Source organism: Podarcis erhardii (genome assembly GCF_964252035.2).
Source record: "Podarcis erhardii genome assembly, chromosome: W".
NCBI classification, from domain to species: Eukaryota; Metazoa; Chordata; class Lepidosauria; order Squamata; family Lacertidae; genus Podarcis; species Podarcis erhardii.
In genome coordinates this window covers 4283994-4303044 of record NC_138506.1, presented here as the reverse complement: position 1 = coordinate 4303044, position 19051 = coordinate 4283994, and the positions used below count along the sequence as shown (strand labels likewise).

General features: G+C 47.5%; 1 pseudogene across 1 annotated transcript in view; it reads right to left on the bottom strand.

Moving 5' to 3' along the window:
* Positions 1-11958, bottom strand: part of LOC309333187 (adhesion G protein-coupled receptor D2-like) — a 94655-nt pseudogene extending 82697 nt beyond the window's left edge. The window contains exons 1-4 of the transcript in view: positions 11854-11958; positions 7334-7397; positions 2220-2445; positions 863-1497 (exon numbers count right to left, since the gene is read on the bottom strand). The product of the transcript in view is annotated as an adhesion G protein-coupled receptor D2-like (transcript). The remainder of the gene's footprint in view (positions 1-862; positions 1498-2219; positions 2446-7333; positions 7398-11853) is intronic.
* Positions 11959-19051: the final 7093 nt, after the last annotated feature.

Genomic DNA, 19051 nt, shown 5'->3' with positions numbered 1-19051 from the left:
GTAAACATTGTCTTGTGACAAGCATCTCGCTGCACAGTGAAGAGAGCAGAAACCAACACCCTGAGGGTGGAGTTGGTAGACCCTTGGATTCTAGGTGCTGTTTTGAATCAAGACGTCAGACCAAAACACAACTATGGCATGAGTTTACCCAATTTTGGTGTCATGGGTCCAAAATCACAAATCACGCTATTTTTAGTTTTAAAATTGCATTTTTTTATTCCCTAAAAACTCCCAGGCAGTGCCAGGCACTCACTGCTACTAGGTCCTTATAAAGCATCTTACTTCCACCCAGCTCTCCTGTTGATGCATTTGCCCCATCTCCCTGTTGCCCCACCCCTCCCCCACTGCCTCCAGGTAAGTGGCGTTGACTCAGTCGTCAGGAGTCAGGTTGCAGCCATCGCCCCTCCCCGCCATCTGCTCCTGCTCCACACAGTTTATTCGAAATACACTCTGTCATTTGTGTACTTGCAGGTAGCTGAGTCACACAACCTGATCGCCATGGACATCTTCAACCCTTGGAGAAAGAAGACCCCGGCAGGTATCTACCTACCTATCTCAACAAGCCCATTTTGCAATGGAGACCCAAGAGAGTTCAAAGCCTTTCCAGCCCAAGATGCCTTCTAAACAAGGAAGGAGAACCTGTGGCCCTTCACTTGGGACTACAACTCCCATCATCACTGGCCATGGTCTGCAGGCCACAGGGATCCCCACCCCTGTCCTGGGGCAGCTTCCTCCCCTGCCCCCATACAATATAGGCATATAACCAGTCCACACCAACTGAAAACAGGGACATGCAAATCAACCAGCTCATCGCAGACCAGATTCAGACAGCTGGTGCAGTCACAACCCGAGAGTGCTTTACCTGGGCAGGTTAGCTACACTGTGGCCTACTGGATGCTCGCTTCCACCTCGAGGATGTCGCTGCTCCAGGCAAACACGAGGCTCTCTTGAATAGGGATGCAGGAGCGCACTTTCTCCATCTGCTCCCTGCTGAGGACCCTCTGCCAAATATGCAAACCAGTGAGGTTCCCACTGAAGGACTCTTTCTCTTTGAAGGCCCCACCCAGGGAGTCCTGATCTTGCCCGATAATGAACGTCCCATGGCCATCCACGGCATGGGAGGCTGAAAGCCCTGTGGCTGAGGCCTTCTCCTTCCCATCAGCATGGATGGCCCATGCCCGATTCTGATGCTGCCATGTGACACAGAAGTTGTGCCACTGCCCATTGGCACGAAAAACTGGCAGGCACGGGGAGTGGTGCCCATGGAGGATGATGGCAAACCTGATGAAGCCATCCTCGTCGATGAAGCCACGCAACTTGAACTCATTGATGAAAGCCGGGACCGCGTAGGAGAAGACAGTGGAGATCTCCACAGCCTCAGGGTCCCACTGGACGAGTGCGCAGGCACTCACAGCGGGCATCTCTGGGAAGTCGGCTAAGACCTTCACAAACTTTGTGTCTGTTTTGTTCTTGAAGACCAGGATTGGTGGGGGTGGGGGAGAGAGATGGGGATGTGACCAAGGACCCAACATTTAAAACAGTTCTGGTTGCCTCACATAAAAAAGCATGTTGTAGAGTTGGAAAAAGTTCAGAAAAGAGCAACCCAGGTGTTCTATGGGATGGAGTGATTTCTGTATGAATAAAGGTTGCCATATTTGGGACTTTTTAGTTTTAGAGAAAAAGCAAGGAAGGGTTACATGATAGGATTTTTATAAAAATTATGCATGGCCAGAAAGTGAGAGAGAAAATTTTATCTCCTCTCATCACACTGGAACTTGTGGTCATCCAGTGAAGCTGAATGGTGGAATATTCAGGACAGATAAAAGGAAAGCCCTTCTTCTTGCAGTGTAGAGAATTAAGCTATGGAACTCTGATGGCCACCAACATGGATGCCTTTAAAATAGGATTGGACCAATTCCTGGAGGAGGAGGAGGAGGAGGAGGAGACGGAGGAGGAAGAGGAGGAGAGGGCTGTCAATGGCTACTAGCCAGTATGGCTGTGCTCTGCCCTCCACGCTTGGGGGCAGCCATGCTTCTGAATACCAGTTCCTGGAAACCACAGGGGGGGGGGGAGAGGGCTCTGGTCTCATGTTCTGCTCCCTGGTTTCCAACAGGCGTCTAGGTGCACATGGTACTGTGAGAGCCGGTTGCTGGACCAGGTGGGCCATTGACCTGATCTAGCAGGCTTATCTTAGGTTCAATAGTGCAGCATATCTCTACTCACGCCTCTGCTTCGGCTTCTGCAGGAACACCTCCTGGTCATCCATCCAGACTGCGCTCTGGACTTGGTAGGACTGCAGCTTTTCCCCAAGAGATGCCAGCTCAGATGGCAACCGAGCGAAGCGCTGCTGGCAGTACCCGTCTGCATGCCACCAGTCCTGGAGGATGGGCACGTATTCATACATGTCTCGCAGCATCTCTATGATCAGGGGGACGGAGCCGGGATCTGTAGGGGAACCACATGGAGGGAAAGATAAAGTAGCTGCTGTGATTCCTGCATTGCAAGGGGTTGGACTAAATGACCCTCCAGGTCCCTTCTGATTCTATGATTCTGGGATGGAAGTGAGTTCAACTTCCTCTGCCAAGAAGTCCCTTGGCTGGCATCATTTTATCATTCATTTTATCCAAAGTGCTTTTACCCTGCTGTTCAGCTGAAAACACTTCCAGAGTGGCCAACAAATCAAGAAAAAAAACCAATACAGCCCCTGCCCTCGGATGTATGTGACACAAAAGGAAAAAAGGGTGAGAAGGGATGATGAAAACTCAAACTCCAAATTCTTAATGTAATATAAGGACCCACTTGGATGGAAATGGACTTCTCACAGTTAAAAACAAACCAAAGCGGGCTTTGGTAGCCCCTGAGAAATAACCTGGAAGTGAGTTTTACATGGCATACAAGATGGCCTACGATGGGGAGAGGCATGAAGCCCACCAACTCCTTGAGGGGGACAGAGTAAAATGCTCCACTTGCTCATCTCCAGTTTACAATGCTGTACCCTCCTTGTTTAGTGGGGCTGAAGTCTGCACCCAGCACCCATGCCAGAATCCTGGAGGGGAACCCCACTGAGGACAACCTGTGGTCTGCTACACTCAGGTGACTGGGTCTGGGAAGCTGCATTTAAATCCCCCACAATGCCCTGGGGCCATGCTGGCTGGGGCTGATGGAAGCTGCAGTCCCCAAAACACCCGAAGGGTACCTCAGGATTCGTGGGAGATTAAATGGCAGGTGACTGCCTTGAACCCGGACTTGGTTTTGTCTCTCATTGATGGCACTATCCAGCTCAGGAAGGATGTTTCTCCTCTGCCCTGTCCTGCAGCTGGCATTGCAGGGAGCCAGAGTAGGTGACCCTTTGGGTCCCTTACAGATTGACAACTATGCGTCTATTATTTGTGGCAAAAGGTGTGAGGAGAATCAGAACTTACAGGATTAAACAGTTCTGAGTGACGTCTCACATTCTGAGGCGTGGCTATATTCACATAGGGGAGTGTTTCTCTGTGTGTCGTTCTTCTTTCGCTTTTGACGGAGAAAGCAGAGGGATGGCAGCCAATTCGCCGGGCTGATTTATGTTGTTATTCTACTCATTAAAGACTATTGGAGATAAGAGGAAAGCCTGCATCCAGTTTGATTTATTTCCTCACACAAAGCAACAGTTTTCCCCACTGCATGAACTCTGCTAAGAGAGCTAAGGGAGCTGGAAGAAGTTTTTGACCGGCACGGACAGCCAGTGACGCAGCAAGGAAACGTGCCGGACGCCAATTTATCTAACAGGTTATGGAAGGTCAGCCAAGCTTTTGAAGCTGTTGCTGCATTGTGCCTGTGTGTGGGGGAAGCCAGCTGAGCTGAGCTGGAGCCAGTTGGAGTTTTGCCTAACGTTTGAGGCAGAGAGGAGCTCGCTGGGGAGGATCTGATCTGCAGAACCGGGTGCCGGAGGAGCTGCTGTTACGTGAGTACGCTGAGCCCCGGGGGAGAAGATGGCAGACGGCCAGGAGTCATATTCCATCCCTTTTGAAAAATTAAATGGAAAGAATTGGGAGGAGTGGAGCAGGAAGCTGAAGGCATGGCTGGTAGCCAAGGGTCTGTGGGAGGCGGTCCGAGGGCCTCCACAGCAAGCTGGAGCCGGTGCTTCGGCAGCAGATATCGCAGCTGCCCATGCTTCACAGAGAAAAAAAACAGAAAGCCCTGGGAGCTATCGTGCTCAGTTTGGAGGGCTCACAGCTGCCTTTGGTAGAGGGGCTGGAGACTGCTCATGAGGCCTACCAGGCACTAGAGAGAGTGCATCACAGGACCACAGCTGGGGCAAAAATCCACACTACCAGACGTTTGTTTGAGATGAAGCTGCGTCCTGCTGATAGCATCAGACAGCATGTGACTGAGATGCTTTCTGTTTTCAACCAGCTGAGACTGTTGCAAGTCAACTTTTCTGAGGAACTGAAAGTTTATATTTTGCTCAGCTCTTTGGACAAAAGTTATGACAATTTGTGTCTAACTTTGGAATCGATGAATCCAGCCGATCTTACGCTTCAGTATGTGACTGGTCACTTGTGTGACGAACAGGAACGCCGCCTAAGAGAGGGCCGAGCTGGCACAGAGAGCCCATCCGGTTGCAGGGGGGGGGCAGGCCAGCGGAAGGCACAGTTCAGGCTTTTTCCACTCGTCGCTGCTTTATCTGTGGGTCGGTTGAACATCTGCGTCGATCCTGCCCCCGGAGAGCCAGAGAGGCTGAGCAGGATGTCTCCAAGGTCGCTTCCCATGGCAGTCAGCCAGGTTTCCATGGCAGCCAGTCCAGGAGAAGGGGCCAGTGTGGGAATGCGCAGGGAGGACGTGACACAGGAAGTCAGGACGGTTCTTATCACCTAGCTGCCTCCATGGCAACGCTACGGGACAACTCCAGTGAGGGGAGAGTGCTGCGTTGGGTCATTGACTCTGGAGCCAGTCATCATCTGATGCCAGCACCACCTAGTGGTGAAATGTGGAACTGCAGGGCTGTTTCAACTGGGAAAACAGTCATTTTTGCTGATGGGTCACAGAGACTTTTGACTACTGTTGGAAATGTGTTTGTTTCTTTCTTACAGGCGGAGCTGGAGGTCTACGTTGTGCCTGAAATGAAACATTGTCTTTTATCTGTATCTTGTCTTTTACAGGAAGGGTATAAGATTTGCTTTGAAAATAATGTCTGTTCTATTTCCGGGGGGGGGGGACAACTGGTCAGTGTTGCATGTCAGAACAACCTCTTTGTTCTGGAGACACCTCTGGAGGGAAAGGGGGACGCTGAGGAAGCACAGGCGAAGTGTGCAAACGTTCCACCTCATGATTCATGTGCTCATTTGTGGCACAGGAGAATGTCACATGGCTGTTGGGAAGGTATCCAGAAGTTGCCCCAGTGCACTGTAGGTTGCAAGATAAAAGCATGTGACCGATCCCTAGATTGTAGGGCATGCAGAAGGGCAAAGGTAAAAAGGTGCAGTTATCCCATATTGGAGAGGGTAACCACAAAGCCTTTTGAGCTTGTGCACACAGACCTTTGTGGGCCCATGCCAGAGAGTCTGGGCGGGGCCAGATTTGCGCTGACGCTGACAGATGATTTTACCCTGAACGCGTGGGTCTTCTCGCTGAAACGCAAAAGCGAGGCAGCGCAACTGATCAAAGATTGGGTTGCGGCAGTGGAATTACAGTTTTCCACCAAGGTGCAGAGTTTCCAGATTGACCGAGGCGCAGAGGTCACTGGGTCTGCTCTGCAGAGTTTCTTCCGCCAGAAGGGAATACGTCACCGGTTGACGGTTGCTACCTCTCCTCAGGAGATTGGTGTGGCGGAGCGCAGGAGCAAGGCACTGGCCAAAGCAGTTGACGCTTTACTGTTTGACTCTGGTTTGCCTCAGAGTTTTTGGGGGGAGGCGATGAAGATGGCCAATTTCACGATGAACAGGTCCTACAATTCAGTGGTAGGTGACACCCCGTTTTTCTTGCTGCACCAGAAGAAGCCGAAGGTGCATTTCTTCCGTGTCTTTGGTTGCGAAGCCTGGGTGCTTGTGCCAAAGGTTCAACGAAAAAAAGGTGACCCGAGGTCCCGGAAAATGATCTTTTGTGGGTACGAGCCTGGGACAAAGGGGTGGAGGTTTGCATATCCAGATGGTGATCAGTCCAGGATTCTAGTTAGCAGAAATGCTGAGTTCTGTGAGCAGAATGGTTGGTCAAGGATCCATGCGAATCCTGACGTTCTCTCAGAATGTCTGTCTGATTCTGAGGAGGAGGGAGAGGCAGAAGCTGAACCTGTTGATGAGGACCAGGTCGCTGACCAGGGTCAAGAACAGGATTGGGCATCTCCACAGGTTGTTAAAAGAGAGCCCAAGAGTGAGCCTTCGTCTCCCGTTAGCAAAGTTCAGAAGGCCCGAAGACGCAGTAAGTCAGAGGGGGAGTCTTCTGGTACCAGTGAAACACTTGCTGGCCCCAGTGGGTCAGAGGGAGCACCTGAGACAGTGCTCAGACGTTCCGCACGCTCCACGAAGGGGGTACCACCTGAGAGGTTTCAGGTCACCAGAGCGTGGGTGGGTTTCGCACAGTGCGAACCTGAGAGTTTCGAGAAAGTTCAACAGTTGCCTGAGACAAAAGCCAGGAAGGGGCAAGAGGCAATGGGAAAGGAGTTGAACTCAAAAAGGTCTGTAGATGTGTCCTCACAGTTTCCCTCAGGATGTGAGACGAGAGGGGGTGTGAGGAGAATCAGAACTTACAGAATTTATCTAACAAAAGGAACATCTGACTTTCCTGCAGTGCATAGGCAATGGGGATTCCAGGCCAAAATATTATATATAAAAATTTAAATGCAATAGTCATTTTTTTGCCATAGCAATTTGAAGTGATTTACCAGAAAAAAATACCTACCTACGTACATAAAAACTGAGAGTGAGGGATACATTAAAACATCCCACCCATTCTAAATGTTCATAGATAGTGTTTTTGTCCGGCACCAAAGATATGAAATGAAGGCACCAGGTGAGCTCCCCCAGGAAGAGCATTCCACCAACAGGGAGCCACCACCAAAAAGGCCCTGTTCTCCTGTTGCCACCCTCCAGAGCTCCCGTGGAGGTGGCACCTGGAGAAAGGCCTCAGGTGTCCATCCCAAGGTCTGGGTCAGCTCATATGGGGAGAGGCAGCCCTTGAGGTATTGTGGTCCTGAGCTGGTCCTACAGGTCAAGCCCAGCCCTTTGAATTGGGCCCTGGAAACTAACTGGTAGGTTGGGCCAGAATTGGTGTCACATGCTCAGATTGCCTTGCCCCAGTGAGGAACTTGGATGCTGATTTCTGCAAATAAACGCAAAGCACAACTCAGGATACTCACCCCTTGCAGTACGGTTTTCAGCCGGTATGGCGAACGCCAGTGTGCTTCTCGGGAGAATGCCAACCTGTGAAGGAAACTCAGCTGCTGTGTTTTGGAGCAGACCTCTCCCAGGTAAGATCAGTACCACCCCCTCCCCCTTGCAAAAGAGATATTTGTGGAGACTTTTCCCCATCCTCTCAGTCATCAGCCAGCAATCTGCATGACAAAGGAATGGGTGAATAGCAGTGGCAATTCATTCATTCATTCATTCACTTACTTACTTACTGCATGTTTGTACCACTTTTTCCTCCAAGGAGCTCAAGGTAATGTATATTACCCAACACTCCTCAGTTCATCTCCACAACAACCCTGTGAGGCAGGTTAGACTGAGAGGCAGTGACTGGCCCAAGGTCCCCAAGTGAGCTGCATGGTGGAGCAGGGGGATTCAAACCTTGGTCTCCCAGGTGATAGTACAAGACTCTAACCATTACAGTGCACTACCTTATTTGGGATGGGTAGGAGATTAGCCCTCATCAATATGGGCAATAAAAGTGCTGAAGGAAATGCTTTGAATAAAGTGCCAGCTGAACATATATTTAAGCCTTAATTGTCACTGACTAATTCTTGCATCTCCTTGCCATTCTGCTCCCACCATACCGTTTCCCCCAACTAAGATTTCAATTCCGGCACCTGGCAGAGTGAGCTTGAGTCGCAGCAATAAATTTATTGGCCTTTAAGGTTCCACAAGACTTTCAGATTGTTCCTCCAAGTCACAACTTTGCCAGCCGCCTTCTAGACTTGTATGATTCTAGAAATTGAACACAGGACATCCTGCAAGTGCCTCACTCGGCTAAGTGCTTGTGTGAACAGGACAGAGCCAGGGCTCTCCAATCCGCAGGGCTGAACAGCACTTGGGGACACAGGTTGATAAACCGTCAAAAGATTTATGGCTTTATCTGCTGTGGCAAAAACAGTCCCTTGTTGTGTCGCAGGAAACCCCCCCCCCATTCAGTTTGTACAAGCATGACACACACATGACATATGCTTCCTTCAATAAACTATTGAAAAGCCTTCTGTAAATAAGGAAGCGCTTTAATCATAAGTCTATCCCCACGGAACCCCGTTCATTATTTTCAGTGCAGGTAGACCAGTTTCCCCATGCAAATAAACTGCTGTGCTCCAGCCAATGAGTGTAACTGAACAGCGCCCCTTGTGGTGACCAAGCAGGTACTACAGGGCCAATATCTACCTCTCAATGACTGTTGACAGCTGCTAAAACAATGTATCCGGGTTTAATTGACCGTGACTGATCCAATCAAAATGTATCCAAGTGTTTCCTTTTGAGTGAAAGTGTTTTTACCTCTGTAGTGTTTCTGTTATAAATTCATAGAAAATCAGCCATACATCGGATCTGTACTGTTCCACTTTTGTTCTGCACCTTGGGAGAAGGACTATCAAAGGGGGGAGGTTTGACATAGGGCAGCTGAAATATACTCGGAGTCGAGTGTGGATTTCATGCTCTTTATTCAGCTCATCATAGCAAGGAATGAAAGTTCCCCCACAATATCTGCTAATTGGCTAATCCCGGAATTCTCCTGTAGGCTAATCAGGTTGCGGATTCACTTCCACCTGGAGCTGGATTAGGTGGCTCCTGCAGACCAATCATACTGCTGCATTGTTCTAGGACCAATCAGACTGCTGTGTAGTGATCAGGTGGGATTGCTATGAGGAATTATAACAAATATAGAGTAAGCCATCTGTGTCAGCAATGAAAGCATTGCGTTGACTGGGTTTAAACTATTTTGATATGATTCTTGATCAATCTACACCTCTGCATCCTTGTTCCATCTCTCTCTCTTCACAAGTCACGTACACAGCACAGTTGCTTAGACAGGCAGGTGTCCTGGGTCATCAAAGGTAGTGGGCAAGCTTCTTTGATGTAGCTTTCTGATATGGTAATCTTAGGATGTTAATCTTAGGGCCAGGAAACAGATCTCACATGAAGGTGATAATGATTGCTGTCCTCCTGGCCATCCTCCTTATCATGTGTATTGCTTGTTTATCACCTCTGGGGTTGCCAAATGGACTCCTTTGTAGTTCTGTTAATTAGTTTTGGTGGTTTAACTTGTCCCCACGTGGGTTTGTCGAAATGCTCAGAAGAAATCTGATTGGTTCTTACAAACACTCTGTAAAAATGAATAAAACTACCTGGGGCCAGGGGCTGCACACGGACAAGCACAGAGAGACACGATTATACACACCCTTCCCAGAGTCTTCCTGGTTCAAGCCTCTGTGTGTATTCTTATTAATCAGAGTTCAATGCTTCCTTTACTTTGTGAACGCCTCACTGCTGCCTTTTGGATCCTATTCAACTCAGTACATAACACCCCTCCCCTCTAAGTTCCAGTCCTGCCCGGGAGGTCGCATTCATAGTCCTCAAGGTACGCCGGCGGCCTATGTGTGCGTTGCGGCCTGGGGTGTTCCCTGGTCCAGGGTTCAGGTTCTGGCTCGTGTTCCAAGGATGCTGGCTGTGATGGGGCCATTTGGTCTGGCGCAACCGGCTCACTCAGTCGTGGCTCTGGTTCCGGTGTCCTTTCGGCCTCACAGGTCCTCTCTGTATTTACTGATTCTGCCTCTCCTGCTGGCCCCTCCTGCTCTACAGGCCTCGCTGCCCCACTGTTCCCTTGGGACTCCTCTGACCTGTCCTCCTCCTGGTTTTCGCCCGGGAATCATCACCATAGCTGGTCGCAGTGGTGGCGCAAGCATTGCCCCCCCCCTCCGTTAGCATCTTGTACGACACGGGGCCAGTGACCCTGGTGACTGTGGTGGGTACCCATGCCGGGCCTGCCCCAAAATTCTTTGTGTACACTGGGTCCTGAGCCATGAAGGTCTGGGGGTTCCTGCCTCCCCCCCCCACTACCTCACCCTGAGCTCTATCGGGGTGAAGGTAGTCCAATCTGATTGCAAGTTCAGCAGGGCTCCGGCCAGTCGTTGAGCTGGGGGTGCTGTGCTGTGCTAGAAGGAATGTGGCAATGCGGTACTCCCAATCCCCTTGTGTCATGCAGCGGAGGGTGTCCTTGGTGGTCTGCACCATGCGTTCTGCTTGGCCATTGGTGGCAGGGTGGAAGGGCGCCCAGCAGATGTGGCGGACGGCATTCTGCGCTGTGAAGGTCTGGAATTCTCCTGACGTAAATGCGGTTCCGTTGTCAGAGATGAGAGTGTCAAGGAGCCTGTGGGTTGCAAACAGCCTGCGTAGTACCCGGCTCCAGGCTCATAACCTCTTGCGCGGGCGCTGGGTCGGGGCCTGTTTCCGGTAGTGGTAGCCTGCTGAGGGCGTCCGTGTGGCCCATCGCCTTCCCAGGGCGGTGAATCAGTGCATACTGGCAGCTGGCAAGGAAAATTGACCACCTGAGGAATGCGAGGAGACAAAACTTAGGGGGCTTTGCTTTTGGGGGGCAAAAAAGCCAAGCAACGGCTTGTGGTCAGTCACCACGGTAAAGGGCCGCCCGTACAAGAAATCATGGAAATATTTTACTCCCTTCACGATTGCCAGACCCTCCTTGTTGATTTGCGAGTAGTTCCGCTCAGTTGCGCCGAGTGTCTGGGGAAAGTATGCCACCGGACCTCTCTTCCATCTGGGAGTTGGTGTCCCAGGACAGCGCCGATGCCATAGGGAGAGGCGTCGCATGCTAGCATCACTGGCAGCCTCTCGTCGAAGTGTGCCAAGACCAAGTTTGAGACGAGCAAGTCCTTGACTGCCTGGAATGCAGCCTCCTGGTGCTGGCCCCACACCCAAGGGGCCCGCTTGTGCAGGAGTCTGTGTAGGGGCTCCGCTACCACCGCCTTATGGGGAAGGAAGGCATGGTAAAAGTTCAATAGTCCCAAGAAGGCCTGAAGTTCAGTTTTGCCCTTGGGCGCTGGGGCATCACAAATGGCCTGCCAATCCCAGTAAGCTAACGTAGGGGCCCTTGACCACAAGCAAGTCCAGTTGCCGCGTCCACCCTCGATATTGCACCCTGAAGGTCCCCACCCCCATTGTGGTGACCTTACGTTTCTGGAAGTCCCGGAGGGTGAATGGGGCCGGCCTGAGTTTGGGACCCCCACTAGGGCACAGTTTCCTTAAGGTCCTTGCCAAGATTATGGATAGAGTTGAACTTGTGTCAAGCTCCATGCTCCGCTGAATTGCCTTGGTGCGTTGGGCTCCTGGACCTGGGGCTCTTGGATCGGTCATCTGATGCCTGGCGTCGGGTGGGCCGAGCCCGACACACCCGGGCGATGTGTCCCGATTTTCTGCACTGCCTGCACTCTGCATTGCAGAAACGGTAGGTCCTCCTCTCGTGACTCTCCCCGCAGCTTGCGCAGTTCCCTCCTTCTCATCGAGGTGGCTGTGGTCTGTGCGCTGCTTGAGTGTGCCGCTGTACTTGGTGCACCTCCTCCCTGTCGGATCCTGAGTCGTCGGCGAGGTCTTCATGGTGGACCCTCAGTTGGGATGGCAGGCTCGGCCGTGCCTCTTGCGTCAACCTCTCGGCAGCTTCCGTTGCCAGGGCCTCCTCCAGAGCAACCTGGAACGTTAAGTCCTTCTTGGCGTAGAGGCGTCGTTGCAGCTTCTCATCCTTCAGGCCACCGATGAGGAGGGCACGAAGCATGTTCTTCAACTCTGAGAAGTTGCAGAACTGGCCGGCTTGGTGGAGGGAGGTCACAAACCCAGTTATGGTTTCCCCAGGGGCTTGCCACTTTGCGTAGAAGGCATTTTGACGAGCCACCAGCGAGGGCTGTGGTGAGAAGTGCCCCTTCAGCCGTTCCATTATTGTTTTGTAAGGAACAGTAGCAACGTCTTCAGTTGCAAGGAGAGCCCGGGAGATTTTGAACGTCTCCTCTCCGCAGATGCTGAAGAATATCGCCCTCTTCTTGGCGTCTTCTTCATCGGTGACCCCTTTGGCTTCTAGGAGGAAGGTGAAACGGGAGGCGTACGCTTCCCAGTCTCCTGATGTTGGGCTGAACGGCGAGAAGCTGCTGTCAGTTGCCATTCTGAGTTCCTTGTGTCCCGGAGCTGAAGCCTGGATACATGGTGCAAGGCAGCGGTGCAGCAGGTGGCGGTGCTGCAGTGCTGTGTGTGGCGGTCAGCTCAGCGGGATCTCATCCTCGTCACCAGTGAAATATACTTGGAGTCGAGTGTGGATTTCATGCTCTTTATTCAGTTCATAGTAGTGAGGAATGAAAGTTCCCCCACAACATCTGCTTTATATACATTGTTTACACAATGGGCTGCACATGATTGGCTAATCCCGGAATTCCCCTGTAGGCCAATCAGGTTGCAGATTCACTTCCACCTGGAGCTGGATTGGGTGGCTCCTGCGGACCAATCAGACTGCTGCATTCTGAATCCTATTGTTCTGGGACCAATCAGACTGCTGCATTTTGGATCCTATTAAACTCAGTACATAACAGCAGCCATAATCCCCCACGCGTACCAACACGTCCGCAGTGAGCCCACCCCAGCGGGCATGCTAACATTGATGGTGCCAGACAGTGGACCATTTCACTAACAAAGAACCTGCATATGGAAGTGGATTCAGTATGGACTAAAACAAAGGACAGTGACCAACCCTTCCCTCTGGGAGCAGGAAACCGTGAACTCCTCTTTGTCCTCTGGAATGTGCTCATGGGGAGGGGGAAAGGAGGAACTGGACAGGTGACAGGACACTCAGGTTACCACCTCAACTCCTCCCTCAACCACTCCTTTTTATGATGTATCGATGATGTAGTCATGATGTAGTTCTGATGTAGTCTTAGGGGTGTAGCATGGGGGATTAGTAGCTAATAAAAGTTGGGGGTCTTCTTTTGTTCGGGGCTTCCATCTTGCTTCGTCTTGCAGTGAATTGGAGTCCTGTCGTGACAGTCTTAATAAAGACCAAGCCCACTGGCTGCTGTTTTGCTCCAATTGTCCTGGTTGGTGTCCTTGCTTTTTGTCCAAGGGAGCCCTTGGCTTTCTCTGTTAACAGTTGCACCTTTTTTAATGGGCAAATTTATTATGACACCAGCTTCTGTGGATCAGCATCTGGGGCAGGCATCGCATCCAGGGCCAGGGCTCCCCTCCACAGAGGGACCAGGAGGGGCTCCGAGAGCCAGTTAGCAGGTCGGACAAGGACCTGGGAGGCCAGGCTTCAAATCCCTGCTCTGCCATGAAGCTCACCTGGGGGGCAGCCTCTGCCTTTCAGTCTAGCCTACCTCGCAGGGTTGTTTTGTGGATGAGAGTCTTGAGCTCCTTGGAGGAAAAGGTGGGACATGAATGCAAAGAGTAAGGACAGCAAACCACTTTTTGGAAAGTAGGGCAGACCCACTGGGCCAGTCACTGCTTTTCAGCCTAGGCTACCTCACAGAGCTGTTGTGAGGATTCAAAAAGGAAGGGGAGAACCATGGACACCACCTTGGGGTTCATGGAGAAAAATGGTGGGATATAAATGTAATAAAAATAATTTTGAAGAAAATAAGGTAATACACATAACCACCTTAAAAGACCCCTCCTCACCCCACTCAATAAGACCTGGAATGACTTAACTGCAGCGTTTGCAGACTAGAATCTATGGAGGCTGATGGCAAACGTTTGTTGACCTTTAAGGCAGGCAAGCTTTGTCTTGGTTGTTACCCGTCCTCCAAACCTCCACATCAGAGCATGAGGAGAGGTCAAAGGAGACCCATCTAGACCAGCAACCCTGTTCTCACAGTGACCAACCCAATGCCTCTTTTTGCGGGAAGCCTGCAAGCAGGACTGGAGTGCAAGAGCACTCTCTCTTCCTGCAGTTTCCAGCAACTAAAATTCAGAAGCCCTGCTGCCTCCCGCTGTGGACTACAAACAATACAAGCAACACGAAGACCAGTATACTAGATAGCACTGCAATTCTTATTGCATGATATACATGCTTTAGTACAACGAAAACAAAATGTGTACTGTTGTAAATAAAAATATGCCCTTTTCCCTTATGGGGTATCCAAGAGCCCATATAGAGTCCTTACATAGGTTCCCTATTGGTAGGAGAAAATAACAGAGGCCAACCAGAGAATATTGAGAAGCAAAGCAGCTAGTAAGCCTGATCTTTATTGATCTGTTGCAACAGGGTACTCCCCTCACACGCAGGAGAGGAGGAGGACCCAGAACAATGCTGTGCAAGGGTTTATAAAGACTTTTGAAATTCCCATTCTGTAGATCAAGACCACCCCCAGAAACATTATGCATACATCACAGAAGGGGTGTAACCTAAGACCACCCCTCAGATACATCCCACCTACATCAGAGAAATTTAAATGTTGTTTTTCTCTTGTCCTTGTTTATCTTCTGTCTGGCAGGTTACTTGATTGGATTTCCTGGGGAGCCTGGCCATTCTTTTGTAGTGGTAAAATACTTATTTCCTGGGCCAGGTCACAGGCTCACACCTTGTATCTTAAATGTGTCCTTAAGACAGGATTCGTGAAGGAAGAGACAATGGGGAGGCTTTTCCATTTTGACCATGCAGAGAAACATTTGCTCAGTTTAGGAATCAAAATGGTTCCAGGTTGGCTTTCCTGTGCTGATCTATGTACGTGTGGTTATGAACATTGCCATATATCTAAGACCATAACATTCCTATCACATTATCCCCCCTTTGGGGCTAGAATTTTTCTTAAAAATTTTTGCCCCACAAATAATAACATCGTATGTTGTAAATGGATGCCTTTGTATAAATATATCATATAAAAATAACATATGTTGCATTTTGTTACTAAATTACTTGTGGCATTCTAGCTCTTGGGAGAAACATTTTCTAAATAGTGGCTATGCTTTACATTTTGCAGGAAGGTCCACTAATGACTGAAAAATGCAGTTGGTGTTTTGTCCTTCGCCATTTTTGTGTGTTTCTCAGGTGTCAAGCTAGCTCTTCTGTGGTCTCACACCGGCATAGTGCTACAGCAACACATCCTGTCTGTTGAATCCCCTCGGGGCTTTCATTTAACCATGTCGCCTGGCATTCACCATAGCTGCCACAGGTTTGGACATCTCATGAGAGAGAAGTCTTCGCCTTGGCCTTTCTATGGGATTTCATTATTTTATTGGCGTTGGTCTTGCACTCTAGGAAAGTTGCTCACTTGCACTTAAAGGACCAAAAAGCTAATTGCAGCCTGGATACACTTGCCCAATTCAAACTGAGTCCAATTTGAATTTATCTTGCCCCATGGTTCTCAACTCTTCAAACCATTCTGTTAAAAGAAAGGCATTCTTAAAAAGGGCACTTGTCCACATAAGTCAATTTAACTCTAAGGGATCATTCCTGCTAAACCAAAGCATATCCACCTTCATGTTATCTGGGCTTTCATGGATCTTGAAACTTCTCCTTGGTAAAATCAAAATTCGGTAGAGAAGAGTAAGCACACAATTTGGTTGTCCAATTGAGATGAAAAAAATGAGAGCAATTATGGGGGAAAACCTTAAGATTCACTGTGTGCAATCTGGGGGGGAAACTATATGAAAATGATATGCAGATGTTAGCAAAATAAAATAAAATAAATAATGTGTTGGAAATATAAACAAAGTGAAGGAACCTTATTCCACGTATGGTGGACGTGTCCTCAAATAAATAAAATTTGAGACATGATCTACACCCATTTCCATTTGGCATTCTAATAATAAAGAGTGTTGCTTCAAAACTACCTGATAAAACATGGTTCCAAGAATACTTGGTTGTGGTTAGATTAATTTCACAGCTATACGGGAAATCCAAGATTAATAAATAAATACAGAACAATTGCTACTTAAAGACAGTACTGAATCTGCAAGAGATACAGAAATCATAGAAGAGATTCAAAATAGTTTTCTGGAACAGAAAGAAAGTGACTGCAAAGAGAGAAAGAAATAGTAAAAAAGTAATTTCTTTCTGGGAACTTCGTGTATAGAAAAAACAAATCACTATTTGTGTCCTTTGAATAAAAAAAAATTTTTTGTGACAAAATAAAAATAAATAAATAAATGGGCACACTGCAGAGTGCCAGGTGGGACAAGCAAATATGATCACCAGTTGACTTAATCTAAATATAGCCTGCTCTATCAGAAAGCATGTAATATGAGAATCCTCCATGAAAAAACTTGGGGTGTAAGCCAAACCCTTCTGTTGTTCATAGTTATGCACCCTACATTATACAGAAACAATTACACACAGAATTTTGCCCCCACCCCCTTTGTGGAAATAACACACTGTCAGACACATTTCAACATTCCTACATAATAACACATAATACAAAAAAAAAAAAAAAAACACCTAATCAAATATCAGTTGCATATCTTGAGACAATTGTGATCTTCTCAATCCTGGAGCACAGTTTTTAAGGTTCAAAAGTGGCAAAATGTCCTTGCAATTCAACTCCTCCCCCCTTTGTCAGCCCCACTCCTCCGTCAGTCTATATACTTTGAAAGAGATAGCTGTGGGCATTTTGAAAACTGTTGTTGCAGGTCTTGTGATGGCGAAGAACTGAGTTGAGGGGTTGTTGCTGCCTTTTCATCATTGCATATCTGTAGAAGTGATATCCTGTAAGGGGGCAGGGTTTTGGGGGGACTTAAAAGACAAAAGGAAGGATCAAAAGCCCCCTCCCCAAGAAAATCTCCTTGAGTTATTAGCTGCAAATAATAAAATCTTAGCATGTTAAGCATTTTACTCAATTTAATATTATTATCACATTTTCATATAATTACTGTTATTATCTGCTAAGTTTGTTTGCTTTCCTTCACTTAGTTTTTTTTTTGTTGTTGTTGTTGTTTTTCTTCATATTATTAAATTAAAAATTACTGCACATGTATAGAAAGAGGACTGTAAAAATACAACAAAGGTTAAAAAAAATAAAAAGAAAGCCAAAAATTTGATTACCAGTCAGATGAAAACAGACTTGACACAAAGACATCAGATTTAGAAAAGAATTATTATTAAATAATACAGAGATATTATCAAAACCACAGATTACTACTGGACCGAAAGAATGAGAAAACAATGGAAAAGGGCTTAAAATGACTTTCAATATGTGGTGGACATGTCTCCAAAGGAACTGTAAAAAAAATACAAGGTTAAAATAATAATAAAACACACACACACACAATGACCTATGAGGAACAAAAAGATTATTTGTAACTTAAAAGTGTCAAAGCCACAATAGCAGGGATTCAGACTTGTTTCACAGAACAGGAAAGAAAGTTGCTGTGGGAGAAAAGAAGGGACAAACACTTTGTTAGAAGGGACAAACACTTTGTTATCGGGGTTCACATATCCTGTTAAAAGGGAAAAATTATTTCATGTGAGAAGCCTGTCAGGAAATGCTGCACACAAAGTCTGTGATTTAAATCCCTTGGGGGGGGGGTGCTTTGATATTTACCTGTGAAAAGAATTTGGCATGTTAATCATGTTAAGATTTGAAGCTACTTAACACCTTTTGTCTTACGTAGCCCCTGGAGCAAAAGAGACATTAAGGGTGATTTCCCTTAGTGGCTCCAAGTTTTTACATAAGGAAATTTGGATAAATTTTCCCGTTCAGCCCAAGCTCCTCTCACTCCCTACAGTTCCCCCTCCTTCCTCTATCTCTCTCCCCCCTTTGTTGCTGATCTAGCCTCTGTGCATGTGCAGAGTTCATGTCTCAGCAAACCTTTTATACTATTGAAAATGTTGAAATCTTTGGCTAAATTACCATTTGAATAAAGGAAATGAAGGGTAAGGAGTAGATTTAAAAAATAGGGTTAGATTTTTTTAAACAAAAAAGAGAAACTGAGCAATTAAAGTATTCAATAAAGTTAGCAATTGTAGCCCAAGCAAAAAGGACTGCTTCCTTTATGTACAGGAAAGGGCTAATATCCCTCTGGTCATTCGCGGAACAATGCCACGCCCTTATATATGGGGGGAAATGGCCAGAGTCAGAATTCATAAGATTTTTAATATTCCCAATCATTTCAGCCTTACCATTTGCAGACAAATTTTTTTCTGCCCTTTATTTACAGGATAAATGGTCAAGACTCATATGTATTTGATGTGCTTAAACTTTGAATTGACTTTGAAGTCTGATTTTTTTTAATAGTAGACAAAATGATAAACACTGTAATCACTCAAATGCTTGATATTCTCAGTTGTGCTTCGGCTTCACCTCTCATGTTTTAAAACTAAAGAGCAAAGCTAGGCTGAATTTCAACTCCATCACCACACCAGAATTTAAGAATTACCCTCAAATCCTCCAATGCTTGCAGACACATGTCCTTCCACACAGCCTCAAATTGGGAGAGCTAAAAGGGACCCTGGGGTCATCTAGTCCAACCCTCTAAAATATTGGGTTCACAGCAAGATTTCAAAGCAAGATTTGCACTACCAAAAAGACATATACATTTAAGTACAGATTTTCAACTGGGAAAGGAAACATCTATGCTCCTATCATGTACTAAGGAAGAGGAAAAGAAAAGTACCCAACTTTATACAGAACCCTTTTAGCAGATCTTGAGATAGTTTGAGTGAGAGTGCAAGTTCCTAGAGAAATTATCTTTAAAGGAAGATTGAAGTGAACATTTTTCCTAAGACAGGGAGAGGATCTCTTATAAAGCATAGTTAAAACAGCCATAGATTTGATTTAAAAGGAATACAAATTGACAATTTTGAATAGTAAGCCTAATCTATGCCCCCCCCCTTTTCAGTTTCCTTTAAAGGAAGCTTACTCGGGAGTAAATTTACCTGGCACAGAAGTAAG